Genomic DNA, 13,773 nt, shown 5'->3' with positions numbered 1-13,773 from the left:
CGAAATCCGCAATACTTTCTGACAGTGGACTTAAATAAACAATATTTGCAATAAAAATACTTTAAAAAATAACCACCAGCTCTTCTTCGATCCTCATGCTTGCTTTGTATTCTTAAACCAAGCGTCCTGACTGGCCAGGACTTCATCGTTCAGTGAGCAGAGTTATAGTAAAAAGCTCCTGCTGGTCTCCAGCAAGGAGAAGCTGTGCGTGGCCCGGTGCTGTTTGGTCAGGGCAGAGGCTGGGGCTGGACCTATAGGTGGATATTATAATTCATGCAGCTTTGCACACTGGTCAGGGATAAGCTCACCTCAAGGTCAGGGAGCTGTGAGTGGAATACTCATTGGGAAATCTGGGCTTATGTTCACATCTCTGCACATCCTTCTCCATCTCCTTTTAAATAAGGAAAATTTTGCGATGTGTTGCAAAACCAGTGTGTTAGAGCACTCTGGCAATAGAAACCCTACTATAGTTTTTGTGGTGCTGTTTATCTTTTTCCTTACTGAAAGTGAAAATAGCCAGAATAAACCACAATCACACTTCTTATTGAACGCAACCACTTCTTGTGGTAAATGGTAAGTGAAAGTGTTGTTGTTTGTTGTTTTACCACTAATGTATACAACAATATTCTTATCCCATGCAGATTTTAATGGAAATTTCATGATATTTCAAAGATCTGCTTTCTGCACATTTGACCAAACAAAAACAGTGCAAGTGTGGGAGTATAACATACAGTTTTTATTCTAATGTATATTCAAAATAAATCACTATACATACATAATATACATACTGTAAGCCCACCACATCCATGCTTACCCATATGCACAAAAAAGTAAAAAGTAAATAAATTCTACATGGCTGCACACACACAAACAAAAGGAGATCCCAGGGAACACTGACAAGTGTGCTTACCATAGCCCGAGGCAAAACAGAAAACAGAAACAAAACAGAAACAGTCTGCTCTCTAGATTTCCATGACAATAGCAAATTGATGGAGTTTACTTCTCATATATTATTTATATTATTTGATAGGGCTGTAGGCTATCTACATGGGAGAGAAATTCTGGAGAGAATACAGAACATCTTGGATATTTGGATGAAAGACGTTGCTTCCTCCAAGGCTTGTTGGATGTATGTTTTCATCTGTCACATTTAAATGTGAATAAGAGATACTTGTTCCTACTGTATCCTCTCCAGTGCTGCAGCACTAAACCAGACACACAAACATTATGACACACTAAATCACTGATGTCAGTCAGTGGAATAAGAAATTGTTGCAAAGAAATTTGTATTTTTTAGTAACTAAATGTGTCTGTATTTATTCAGAAAAAAAGTGCATTCTTATGTTTGTGGTATAGTGGAAGTAAATGTCATCATTTTTTTTAAGGTTTTAAGGTGTCTAATAGTCTACTGTACCTGCAGGCTAGATGATTGTGATAGTTTATTTGAATACTACACTTAATGTGTGATATTTATTTCAGGACTGGTGTTAAAATGTATAGTTCTCACCTTTAAACAAACAAACCAACAAACAAACAAACAAGAAAAGGTGATACCACCTGAAACCCTGTTTTATAAATAAATTTGACATAACTATAATACATTATAGATTGTTATGGCACCTAGAACACAGTGGCACACAGTAATGCCATGCCATTAATTTCTATAACCTAAGGAGTTGAAATTATTGTATACTGCAGTAGCATACTTCTTGACCCATCTGTGTACAAGCAACCAAGCTTTTTATTTATATAACACTTTTCACAACAAAGTTCTTTACAGGAGTAGGAAAAGAAAAAGAGGAAATAAAAGACAGAGAAGACAATATTTAACAAGACTAAGAGTATATGGCCATGTTAGCGGCTCTGAGGCTATACTTAAGCATAGCAGGGCATTAAGCTAAATACTAAATTCAGCATGGCAACATTGTCACAGAGACAATATTAACATGCTGATATTTAGCAGACATTTTAATGTTTATACAGTAAACACAAAGTACAGCTGAGGCCGATGGAAATGTCATTTGTTTTGCAGGTATATTCATAAATAAAAGTATTGGATGAACAGAAATTTTGATCTGATGATGGTGCTAGATGAAAGGCCAGGGGAACACCAAAGTGATTGCAGTTTATCCTCCTGAGAAACCAAATTCCATGCCAATCCATATCAGTTGGAACTGTCGCTAGAGGAAAAGTCAGAGGATTGCCAAAGCCATTTTGATTAATTCTCTGCAGCGATAACAATGAATGAATGAGGCCTACCTGAAGGAAGTCTAGGGCCTGAACCACTGGTGTCAGGACAACAACCTACGCTGGGAAGCTGATAGAGGACTTTGGGAAAAAGCAGAGAGGGAACAGAGCCCCCCTTTATATCAACGAGTCTTTGGAGGAAAGGTTGGACAGCTTCAAGTACCTTGGTGTCCACATCACTGAGGACCTGACCAAGGTGCATACTCACTTGAGAAAGGCAATGCAGAGACTGTTTCACCTCTGATGGTTGAGGAAATTCCAGGTATGTGAATTCCTGCACCATTGATAGCGCCCTGACGGGGAACATCACTGCCTGCAGCGTGTGAACTACAGGGGAGCAGGGGGAGCTTGACTCCTTTAAATAAGACATGAGCTCCTCTGAGAACATGACCGTGAAATTTTGGGGGGTCTCTAAAATATTGATTTTATTTTTGACATGCAATTCTGTATCTTCTTCATCATTGATCACACATACAATTAGGCTATTATTGCATGGACAATATCATAAACTTCATTCACTTTCACTCAAAGATCAGATCAATCAAAGATTATTAGTGTGGGACTAATAAAGTTTTTTTTAAGAAAGTAAGTTTGCATGCTTGCATTGCAAACTGCTGCAGAGATAAAGGTTTGTTTGTTTTGTTTAACACAGTAATTCACAATAATGTTTTCAGGCTGGAATGCTTCACCCTACTTTTGATTTATGAAGTTTCACTTATGAATTGCTATAGCTACGGTGGCTTTGCAGTTGGCAGGCAGACGTGTACATCTTCAGGTTGTCAGATAGTGGCTGGTTTCAGGAAATCAAATCTTGATCACTTGCAGGGATATCATGTAAATGTGTGAGATTTTAGTGTTTGTGTTTAAATGTGCGGGAGACCCCCTGCTGTTGTTATAGCTACCTATTTTGTTTAAGGAAGTAATTTGTCCTAAATCCACTGCCTTAATATCTTGCCCCACTGATTGTTTATAGTTCCCCTCCTACAGTTTTAGGTGAGAGGTGGCTGATGTGTGTAAAGCCTGAGCTAGAAGAGTTTGTGTAATTCACACTCGACTTCATTATTTGTTCCCCTTTTACATTCAAATAATTTTTCTTGAGTCTGACTATTTATTTAGAAAATGTCATCTTGGGAAATAGAAGCTCCACAATGATGTTTTATTTGTCTGATTTTTGTAAGACAAAGCAGTACAAGACAACAACAGGAAAAAAACAAACAAAATACCATTAATTACATAGATGAAAAATAAAAAAATACACAGCTACCACACATATTCTCCTTTGAAAAGAGCATCTTCTGAGGGATATATCTGTGATTGCTGATAGCTGAGATGAATCGTGAAAAGTAAAAAGTGAAAGGAGGGAAAAGAAGTTTGAAGTAGTAAAAATAAAGAAGCAGCAAGTTTGCTTAAGATGCTGTTAGTGTATGCATGTGGTTTTATAGGTTGTAAATCCTACTGTAACATCCTCTAGCATCTTTTGTTGGGTGTGTTTTTCTTCTTGTGTGTATATATAAAGAATCCTCTTTAAAGGTCTTGGGAAGCTTGACGTGGCCTATACTATAAGGGCAAGAGTAGATGATGCATCACAGTGGGATTTGATCTGCAGGGTAGCAGCACTGAGCAACTGCATTACCCAGAGAAACTGCTTTGTACAAGCCAATAGAGGAAAACTAAAATAATCCAAACTCAGAACACCTGTCTCCACTGACTCTAAGCGTATGTATTGCCAGTTTGGTTTTAAGAGAAAGAAAGAAATGAATGTGTGAAAAATAGAGCAATGTAAAAAAATATGCATGCAGGGAAAGATTCAAGCATTCAATTACAATGGCAGTGGATGGGGATAGTGAGAGTGCTCTCACAATTGACTCTAAAAAGCAAAATATGAATGTATAAAATGAAGAATAATATCAAAAATAAAACCAGGCAACAAATCCCTCTAAGGTGCTTGTTTCTAAAGATATCACCCAACTACAATCAAAATATCTGCTTTTAGTTGTTTTAGTGTTTAAAGATTTATATGCATCAGCGGCAGCACAGTCTTGAAATACTCTGATAAATACTGTAACAGGAAATGGGACATCTGAAAAGTTTGGACTCCATATGACATGAGTCACTATTATTTACACATGAATGACTGTCCAGATGGCCAACATGAAGCAGTACTATGGCTTAGTAAAGTCTACAGTGGCCCACTGTGCACTTAGATGACACAATATTTTTCTCTCAGTTTTATCTTTAGGACAAGATCAGTAATTGTCATTAAGATGATATCAAATTAGCTTGAAGTAGATAGAGATTGAATACTTTGTTATGAGAGCTTTAGAGAGCGAGATTAAACAGAATTAGTATTGAACTGACCTGTATCAGCTCCCACATAGAATATTTGATATAGTGTTCAGATAGGAAGACTATATTTTGATCAGGCTCTATACATCATCTTTATCTGATTATTCATGCTTGCTTTAAATATTAGTATTATACTATATACACATAAGACAAAAGTTAGATTACGATTTTTTAACTTGCTCAAAAATGACTTACAATAAGTGCATTCAATCATGTGGATACAACCCAGAAATGGCAAGAATCATGGAAGTACATCAACTTCCTCAAATATGCTGAACTGCTACATTTTGATACAGTAAAAGATAGAGAAATAGTTTATTTTATTGGCCAAGGTGCAGTCTGAACAGATTAGCTTTAAGTCAGCGACAGAAGATGTGTAGCGTTTCTGTTCCACCATTGTGGAGCCTGGGATAGCAAATTTTGTTGAATAGTAGCAGGGCCCTTGTGAGAGAATAACACGCTGACTGGCAGTAGCAGAGCACAGTGGATGGGCTGATGTGTATGGTTTGACCATATCCTGGATGTAGGATGGGCCTGAGCCATTTGCAACATAGTAGGTAAGTACCAGTGTCTTGAATTGGACTAGAGCAGCCACCAATAGCAGTTGCAGAGGAGTGTGGGTAGTGTGGGTACTTGGTAGGTTGAAGAAAAGCACAGTAGTTGCATTCTGGATGAACTGCAGAGGTCAGATGGCACATGCAGGCAGACCAGGAGTGAGTTGCAGTAGTTTAGGCACGAGATGACAAGATCCTGGACCAGAGCCTGCACCGCCTCCTTGGTGAGGAATGGACATATCCTCCTGATGTTGTGGAAAATTAATCTACAGGGGGGTTCCTGCAGCCATGTTGGCAGCTGATCATCCAGCGTCACATCCAGGTTCCTTGCAGTCTGAGCCAAGACACCACACAGTTCTTAATAGCAATGGAGAGGTCAGGGGAGATGCCTTCACTGGAAGGAAGAGCAAGTCTGTTTTGTGGAGGTTGAGCTTCAGGTGGTGTGCATCCACAGAGATTCATGCTGCCAAATGGGTTTCAGATCAGGGAGAAGACACAATTAGTTGATTGTTACTCAAAATATCGTTCAGTAAGATATACAGTAAATATAAGGCAGAATGAGGGAAAAGTAGTATCTCACAGTAGGTGGTTTAGCAGCTGGCGTAATGATAATTGAGATTGCTGTGAGTCAGAGCTACCACAATAATGAAGTAATTAATAGAAGCATCAATGTCATTAATTTGCAGTTTTCACTAGAGTTTGCCAAAGGGTTGTTCATAAATGTATGATTTGACCTTATTGGTTTTGAGAGCTTCCTTTGGCACCATTTGTGCAGTGTATTGACAGGTCCAATGTAAGAGACCTCAGGAGCTTCTGATTAATAGGAAGAAAGTGAGGGATGCTCCATAATAATTACAACTCTTTTTTGCTATTCTTATATTTAATAACCAAACTGCTTCCTGGGTTATAATGATCTTAAATGTGTGTAACATTTAGGAGGGTCTATTGGCAGGATATGAATATAATACTCATATATGTTTTTTATTCTTCTTGTATAATCATCTGAATATAGGACTCGTTGTGTTTTCGTTACTTTAGAATGAGCTGTTTTTATCTACAGACGCTGTAGGTTGCCCTCCATGGAATCCGCCATGTTTCTACAGTAGCCACGACAAACAAACAAACAAACACTGTCATGGATTTGGGTTTTCTTTAGTAATTTTCCTCCTCTTGAGTCTTGTTTTGCGTCTTTTCCTGTCTTGGCTGGTTTACCTCCAGTTTTGATTGTTTGCCCTGCCTTGATTATTTATCACCTGTGTCTCGTTATCCTGTCCCTGACCTGTGTATTTAGTCTTTTCAGTGTTTCATTAGATAGATTGTTGTTGTTCATATGTGTAGCTCAGCTTGGTCCCTTATGTTTTGCCTGTGTTTGGACTGCTTTCAGTTTATGAACTTTGGATTTGTTGGATTATTTTGTCTGCTCATTTTGATTTTACTGTTTTGGACATCTACCTGGTGGACTTATGTTTATGTTTCACCACATTTTTGTTATTAAACTGTTTGAACTGCTTCTGCTCTGCCAGTATGCATTTGGGTTCCATTCGTCGTGTTCCACAACCAAACGCTGGCTAAAGATATGGCCTTTTGCCTTTTTTTGTGAATTTCATGGCCCCTTCTTCATTTCTCCTACACACTTCTCAGCCTGTTTCGTTCCCAGGTCATCAAATACAGACGTGAGCGGTGTTCAGTCAGTTATCTTCAACTTCTCTGCTTGTTGCCACTAAATCCTACACACTGGTCTTTTTTTAGCAATTAAATATTTAACATTAAAACTTGTAAAGGATATATAGGTCATCGAGATCTGGGGCATGGTTACCTGGTACCAGTAGATCTTTAAAGAAGGGCTCTCCTATATCATGTTCCTACATTTTCTTATTGCTTATGCACCATTAAAGTCAAATTGTTCCGACTATAATTACAAGAAACATAGGAAACTGTTCCAGTCTCCAGCAAATCACTGGCAGTAACATTGTTTCATCAACATAATCTTTAGTTAACACAGAAGCAGAGGTAGGAGCAGTTTAGTAATGTTATGTTCTTTATGAAAATAGAATAAATATGTCACTTTGACCCTGGATGTCCAGGGATATGTTGCATTTTGATTGGCCACATCTCTGTTGCATCTTCATTATGGTTCAAAATTAACTGGAAGTGTTTCACCGTCCTCAAGCACTCAACTACATTTTCAGTAATGTTGTGACAACATTTTTTGTACTTTTTGCAAACTGTTCCTGCAAAACCGCAAAGCACAGCACACAAAATAGCCTTGTTTGAGTGTTTGAGTCATAAGTGAAATGCTTTGATAATGTTTCCAGTTGACATTGGCACACTGGCTAAATTGGTCTGTCCAGCAGTCAGAGTGTAGCCAGAGCGTGACACAGCTGCATCCAGCAGACACTGGGGGTTAAAGTTGTTATTTTTGAAAGTCAAGTTAAAACAAACTGTAGAGGTGCGTTGCTCTCATCCACACTTGTTGCCATTTTTGTCTGGAATTGATTTTCGCTCTGACACAGGATGTAATCTCTGTTCTTAATCCTGTTTATAAGGACCTGATTGGTGTGGATTGATTATTTTTCCAGCTGCAGCTACCAATGATCACAACATCAGACCTATTTGAAGCTATTGCTGAAAATAAAATCAGACCCTGTGTATCAGTGATATTTGAAACAATGTTAATCCCATACTCATACCATGGATAACAGATCATGTTTAACCATGCTCAACAAAAGATGTTTCTGATAATTGTTGTTGATTCCTTCAGTTTCTAGATTTTTTTATTTGTTGCTATGCATTGCCATTGAATGAGCGAAAATTGGACACATCAAAAACCTTTGCTGATTTTTTTATTTTGTTTTGCTTTTTGCAAGCAACACTGCACACATTCCCTCCCACTACAACCATACCTCTGTTGTCTGATTACATACTATGTCAGCTCTCTTCAACCTCTAAATTCACTGAGGATAGTATCCCTAGCCTCTTATTCTTTCATCATTCAGTTTTGATTTATACAGTGCAGGATGTACCATAAATACATGTCAGGTACTCAATGGATGACAAATTCCGCTGCAAAGTGAAATGTCGGATTGTACAGACAGACAACACTTAGATGTAAATGTGCATGGGCTGCAATAAATTAGGTGTCGTTATGTAGTGCGTGTACAGAGTATGTGAAGAATTGATATGACTTATACCTGCTCTTCAACATACAGTAGATCCCACTGAAGGAGAAAATTTTCCCTGATGTCCACTAGGGGACAGAATGTCTCCTACAGAGGTTTGCTATGCTGAACTAGAGCTCATCAAGTCTCCTTCTCTCCCTCGTGGTCGATCTCTTGCAACCCTTTTGCAATTCCCAAAAGCCCAAAGACTGGCTGTTTAGAAAATTCACATTAGATATGCATTACAAATCCATACAGGCTTAGATTGGATTAAAAAACCCCACCAACTTTTAATTGTATTGTTTTACATGTGCAGAGACTCCCATTGTCTGAATTCAGAAGAAAGAATGTCCAAAACACTTTCTTTCCTTCCACTCATTAACTGTATGCTTTTTTTTGGGCACTTGTTAAATGTATCCATAACAATAGAAAATATCTATATTTCTAAATGTGCAGCACCATTTGCTTTCATAGGGTTTGAGTTTAAATTCAATTCAAATTCAAGGACACATAAATGCAAAGAGTATGAGGAGTAATTATGCTTTTTTTGTTCTCAGTCTTAATGACGATTTCATATCCAGCACCAATTCAGACAGGAAAAACTGCATCCCATCTGTAGGCTCTGGGCTGACTCTCTGACTCCATAGTAGTTTTGTTAATAATGAGCTCTCCCCTCATTATGGGCCTAAAGTATGGCTACAGGAAAATAAAGCACACTATATATTTTGGGGAAAGAAATGGTATTATATATTAGTAATCTTTTCTTAAAATTATTTTCTTTATTTTCTTGACCCATTGAGATTTACCATCTCAATTTCAAGGGGCTTTTTGACAAATCTGAAAACACAAGGTGCATACTTCGGTCAGATTATACAATATCTGACTCTGTATAAGTCAATATCTGATTTCAGCCCCTCACCCTCAATCATTTACCTGCAAAATAAATGACAAAAGGTGTTATTTGTTCCCTCTAGAACGACATACAGGTGCTTCTATCAACAGGTTGACATTATTGGTCTTTTTCTTCTAAAACTGTTACAAGTCACTGTAAATCTGTTTTATGATGCATACATTTTCTCATTGTTTATGCATCATTCATGTCAAATTGTTCCGACTATGACTACGACAAACATAGTTGGGGAAACTGTTCCAGTCTCCTTCTAATTCCAAATCAAATTAAAAAGTAATTTTCATCAACATAATCTTTAGTTGACACAGAATATGTTACATTCTGATTGGCCACAGCTCTGTTGCATCTTCATTATGAATAAAAATTAACTGGAAGTGTTTCACCATCCTCAAGCAGTCAACCACATTCCCAGTAATATTGTGACAACATTTTTTATACTTTTTGCAAACTGTTCCTGAAAAACCGCAAAGCACAGCAACAAAAGAGCCTTGTTTGAGCCTTGAGTGAGATGCTTTGATAACGTGTCCAGTTGACATTGGCACACTGGCTAGATTGGCAGGGGATTGTCTGTCAGCAGCCAGAGTGTAGCCAGAATGTTGCATTCAGCAGACACTGGGGGTTAAAGTTGTTATTTCTGAAAGTCAAGTTAAAACAAACTGTAGAGCTGCGTTGCTCTCATTCACACTTGTTGCCATTTTTGTCTGGAATTGATTCTCGCTCTGACACAGGATGTAATCTCTGTTCTTAATCCTGTTTATAAGGACCTGATTGGTGTGGATTGATTGTTTTTTCCAGCTACAGCTACCAATGAGCACAACATCAGACCTATTTGAAGCTATTGCTGAAAATAAAATCAGACCCTGTGTATCAGTGATAATTGAAAGAATGTTAATAGATGCTCCTATGAGCAGGTTGACATCATTTGTCTGTTTCTTCCAGAACTGTTACAATTCCCTGTTGAAAAATTGATTTGTTTTATGATGCAGAATAGAATAGAATATACTTAAATGTTCCTGTGGGGAAACACTGACTGACTATGCCAGGGGTAAGCCAGGGGCAACCTTTTCAATCAAAAGAGTTCCCACCACAGATAAAACATAATGAAAGAAAATTAATCTGTCTAGGCACAAAAAAAGCCTTATGTTGTTTTGGATTTGGACTCCATAGCTAGCATAGCTGGTGAGCCCTGAGTCTAGTTGTAATCACTATTGAGGTTTGACAAAATACGGAGGGAAAGTCGCCAGGTCAGGATATAACGTATGACACACATTTTAGTTTTAGTTGACTTTGATGCTGCTGATTAAATGCTGTACCAGGACAGAGGTTTTGGTTTCTTTTAACCATGATCATGTTTTTTTTCCCTAACCTTGAACAAGTGAGTTTAGTTGCCTAAACATAACCAAACTTCAGCCATAGCAAAGGCACATAAAAAAACTGTCATGTATGAATATGTAATTGTCATTTGTAATGATTAAATTATGTCATCCTGTCAGATAAGTTGCTTTAAATGACAATAACTGGTTTTGTTAGGAGACATGTCACAAGACAAACCTTACACAGTCCAGAATCTTAATTAATGACAGTGAAGTTAAATTTAAATACCATGTGGCTGCGCTCATTTACATCACCAGCAGCTGAGGGTGTGTTTATGGTTTTTTGTGTGAAATTCTTTAGTTTATTCCAGCTCAGACGACTTGTTAAAAAGAACATCTATCATGTTTTTATCTGGTGGAGAAACACAGACATCGCTGACTAATAGTGAACAGTAAATCAGTGGACAATTTAAAAGACAGTTTGTGTATTGTCTGTGTCTTGCAGTTCAAACCCTTGCTAATTTGTCCACCACACGGAATCCGTGTGTTGCTCTGCTCTGCTGCTGCTTATTCCTTCATCAGGCCTTGTGTTCTCCTGCCTCACCTGTTGCCTGTTGTCTCATTATCCACTGTGTATTTAAACCCCTGTCTGCCTGTCACTGTGGTTGTTTTGGATATTCTGTTTCCTTGAGTTCCTGACAGTAATTTCCAAGTAAAGCATTTTTTTCTTCTGTATGCTTCATCCTCAGTCTGTTGCCAGGTGTCTACGTTTGGGTCTCGTTACCCAACTGTGACATTAATTTACTTCATTGTACTGATTTATTTTATTAATTAGGCTGATGTTTTTGAACAACATAGCAGAGTCTCCAGATGCGAAGTAATAGATTTATTAAGTTATGTTGATGGTAACATAATTATCAAAAGATTACTTGTTGCCATCAGGTAGCTGACCCATCAAACATGTCACTTGCAATATGTGTGGCTTTGATGTAAGCCTATATTCACTTGATTCATTTTTCAGGTGTGTGTCTGTCTATGTCACTCTCTCTTTATATCACGCTCTGTAAATTGTGTAGAGTTTGTCAGAGGGGAAACTGGGATTAGGGAGGCTTTAGCATCAAACCTGACAAAGGTAATATCAGTAATTAGCATTCACTAGAAGAGCGTGAAAAGATGGACATGATCAAAGACTGTGCCAAAGCATTTTCACACAGGTAAATGTCAATGTCAACAAATCAAATTTAATTTTTTTATCTGCAGTTGGCAATTATTTTAAAGTGTTCATGTGCTGTCAAGTTTTAAGTTTGACATTAAATCTACAAACGTACAAAGATGTAAATATGTAAAATGCTAGAAAAAAGGAAAACACAACTCATGTTTTTCTTCATGATGTGAAACACTTTAAGTATTGAAGTGTTCTAATTCATACTTAACACAATTTATGCAGCAAAGGTGTGGACTTTGACTGATATTTTCATTATTAGGAACATTACAGGCGATGGCTAATTTAGAGAGATTATAAAATTCTTGCAAAGCAGCAAAGAGTAATCAAAATGAATTTCATATTTAACCAAATGAGGTAAGCCATTAGTCTTCATTATTGTCTCATTTTGTTACATCAACTGCAAACAATTGCAGGAATGGATAGAACTTGATTTTAGCATTCTCATCTGGCACCACATGCATTCTCATACTGACCAAACCGGCCAATGTTAGATAGAAATAAAAGCTTGCTGTGCTTGAAATAAGAAAAGAGATTTGTTTGAAATGTACAATAATGAAAAAAAGCATGCCTAAAGGGAAGGTATTAGCAAGGTGAATTATAGAATTACTGAACGTGAGCTGCATCCCAAGTTCTCCATATTTTTCCTCAAATGAAATCTGGTGTGTGTTTCAAAGCATTAGTGGAACAATTACATTGAGCTAAATGTACGGCCAAAACCCTCATTTGTTAATCCTATGTTTAGAGGTGTGATTCAACAACGCCACTTTGATTTTCAAGGCCACATTTCCAGGGCCATTTATGTTGATTTGTCGCACAAGTGCTGCAATTAAGGGACGCCCTTCATTGGCAGGTTGACTTACGTCCACTTAACTGCAGTATCTGCTCTTCTGTCGCCCCTCTGTTGCTTTAGATTTGTCAAAGCAAGGCCATCAGTGCCAGGGAGAAGGAAAGGGATGAGAGAACAAGACCCGTGAATTAAGGGTGTAATCATCAATATCCAGGAGCACTGCCTCACCCTGAGCTGCAAAGCTGTAGTGTCTTCTCTCTATTGAATTTTATTTGTACATCAAGCCATTGTTCCCTAGGTGGACACCCTCATGTCTTTCTGTCCGAGAATGACGTAAAATAGTACCTCTCTGGTTCTGCATTGACAAACACAGGTCTTGCTTGTGTAGAGTGGGCAATATAAAAATCTATTCCTTTGGATTTCTCAGATGCAAGTAGTCTTTCTAACCAACAGACTTTTATTACCTGACAAACCATGTGTTTGCCTAAATGGCAAGCTGAAAGGAAGAGAAGGAGGAGTGAGGGTAGATGGTATAACTTCAAACTTTAAACAGTCAAATACCTACATGCAGAGAAAAATAAGTAAACATGCTGCTTAATAATATACGCATTATTTCAGCTTGCGTAAACAAAGTTAAATAAATAAGTTTGAGATCACAGTCCAAGTCCTCATGACTAGGTGATGTCTATGTAAATACCTCTGTACTGCTGTTTAACATTTCCCTTACTAATGCAACACTGGAAGCATCGTCAGCCCCCGTTGGGCAGTCTGCTGAGGTCAGCATCCACAACACGACAGGTCCTGCTGCCCATCTCCTTTTGGGGCACGGCATTACCATATAAACTTTGTTAATGACCTTGTCATTTACACAACTTAATTACCAGAGTTGCGTCCGTTGAACATCTTCCCATATGAATTATACATCAGGAAGGTGCCTTCAGATGAGGCACTGAAGGGGTTTGGTATAGGCATGTCAGCTCAGTGCTTCAGTCTCATGTGTCTACTGTGTGAGCAAAATAAATACATTTTAGGAGTGTTTGGGGTACCCATTCACTTTAAGTAAAAAAAAGCCGCTTGTTTGCTTATTTTATATTTAAAGGTTATATACAGATGCGGCCACCTAGAATAGCTGGCTGACCCTTGCTTATCTGAATGAATGTATGCAGCGGGCTGGTTGCTGGTTGTGGAGTAGTACTGCGTATAAGATTTAGAACATTAAAGGACCAGTGTGTA

The sequence above is a fragment of the Morone saxatilis genome, unplaced genomic scaffold, assembly GCF_004916995.1.
Source record: "Morone saxatilis isolate NCDOM2014 unplaced genomic scaffold, NCSU_SB_2.0 Contig11, whole genome shotgun sequence".
NCBI classification, from domain to species: Eukaryota; Metazoa; Chordata; class Actinopteri; family Moronidae; genus Morone; species Morone saxatilis.
The sequence above is the reverse complement of the archived record's forward strand: the minus strand, read 5'-3'. Positions refer to the sequence as shown.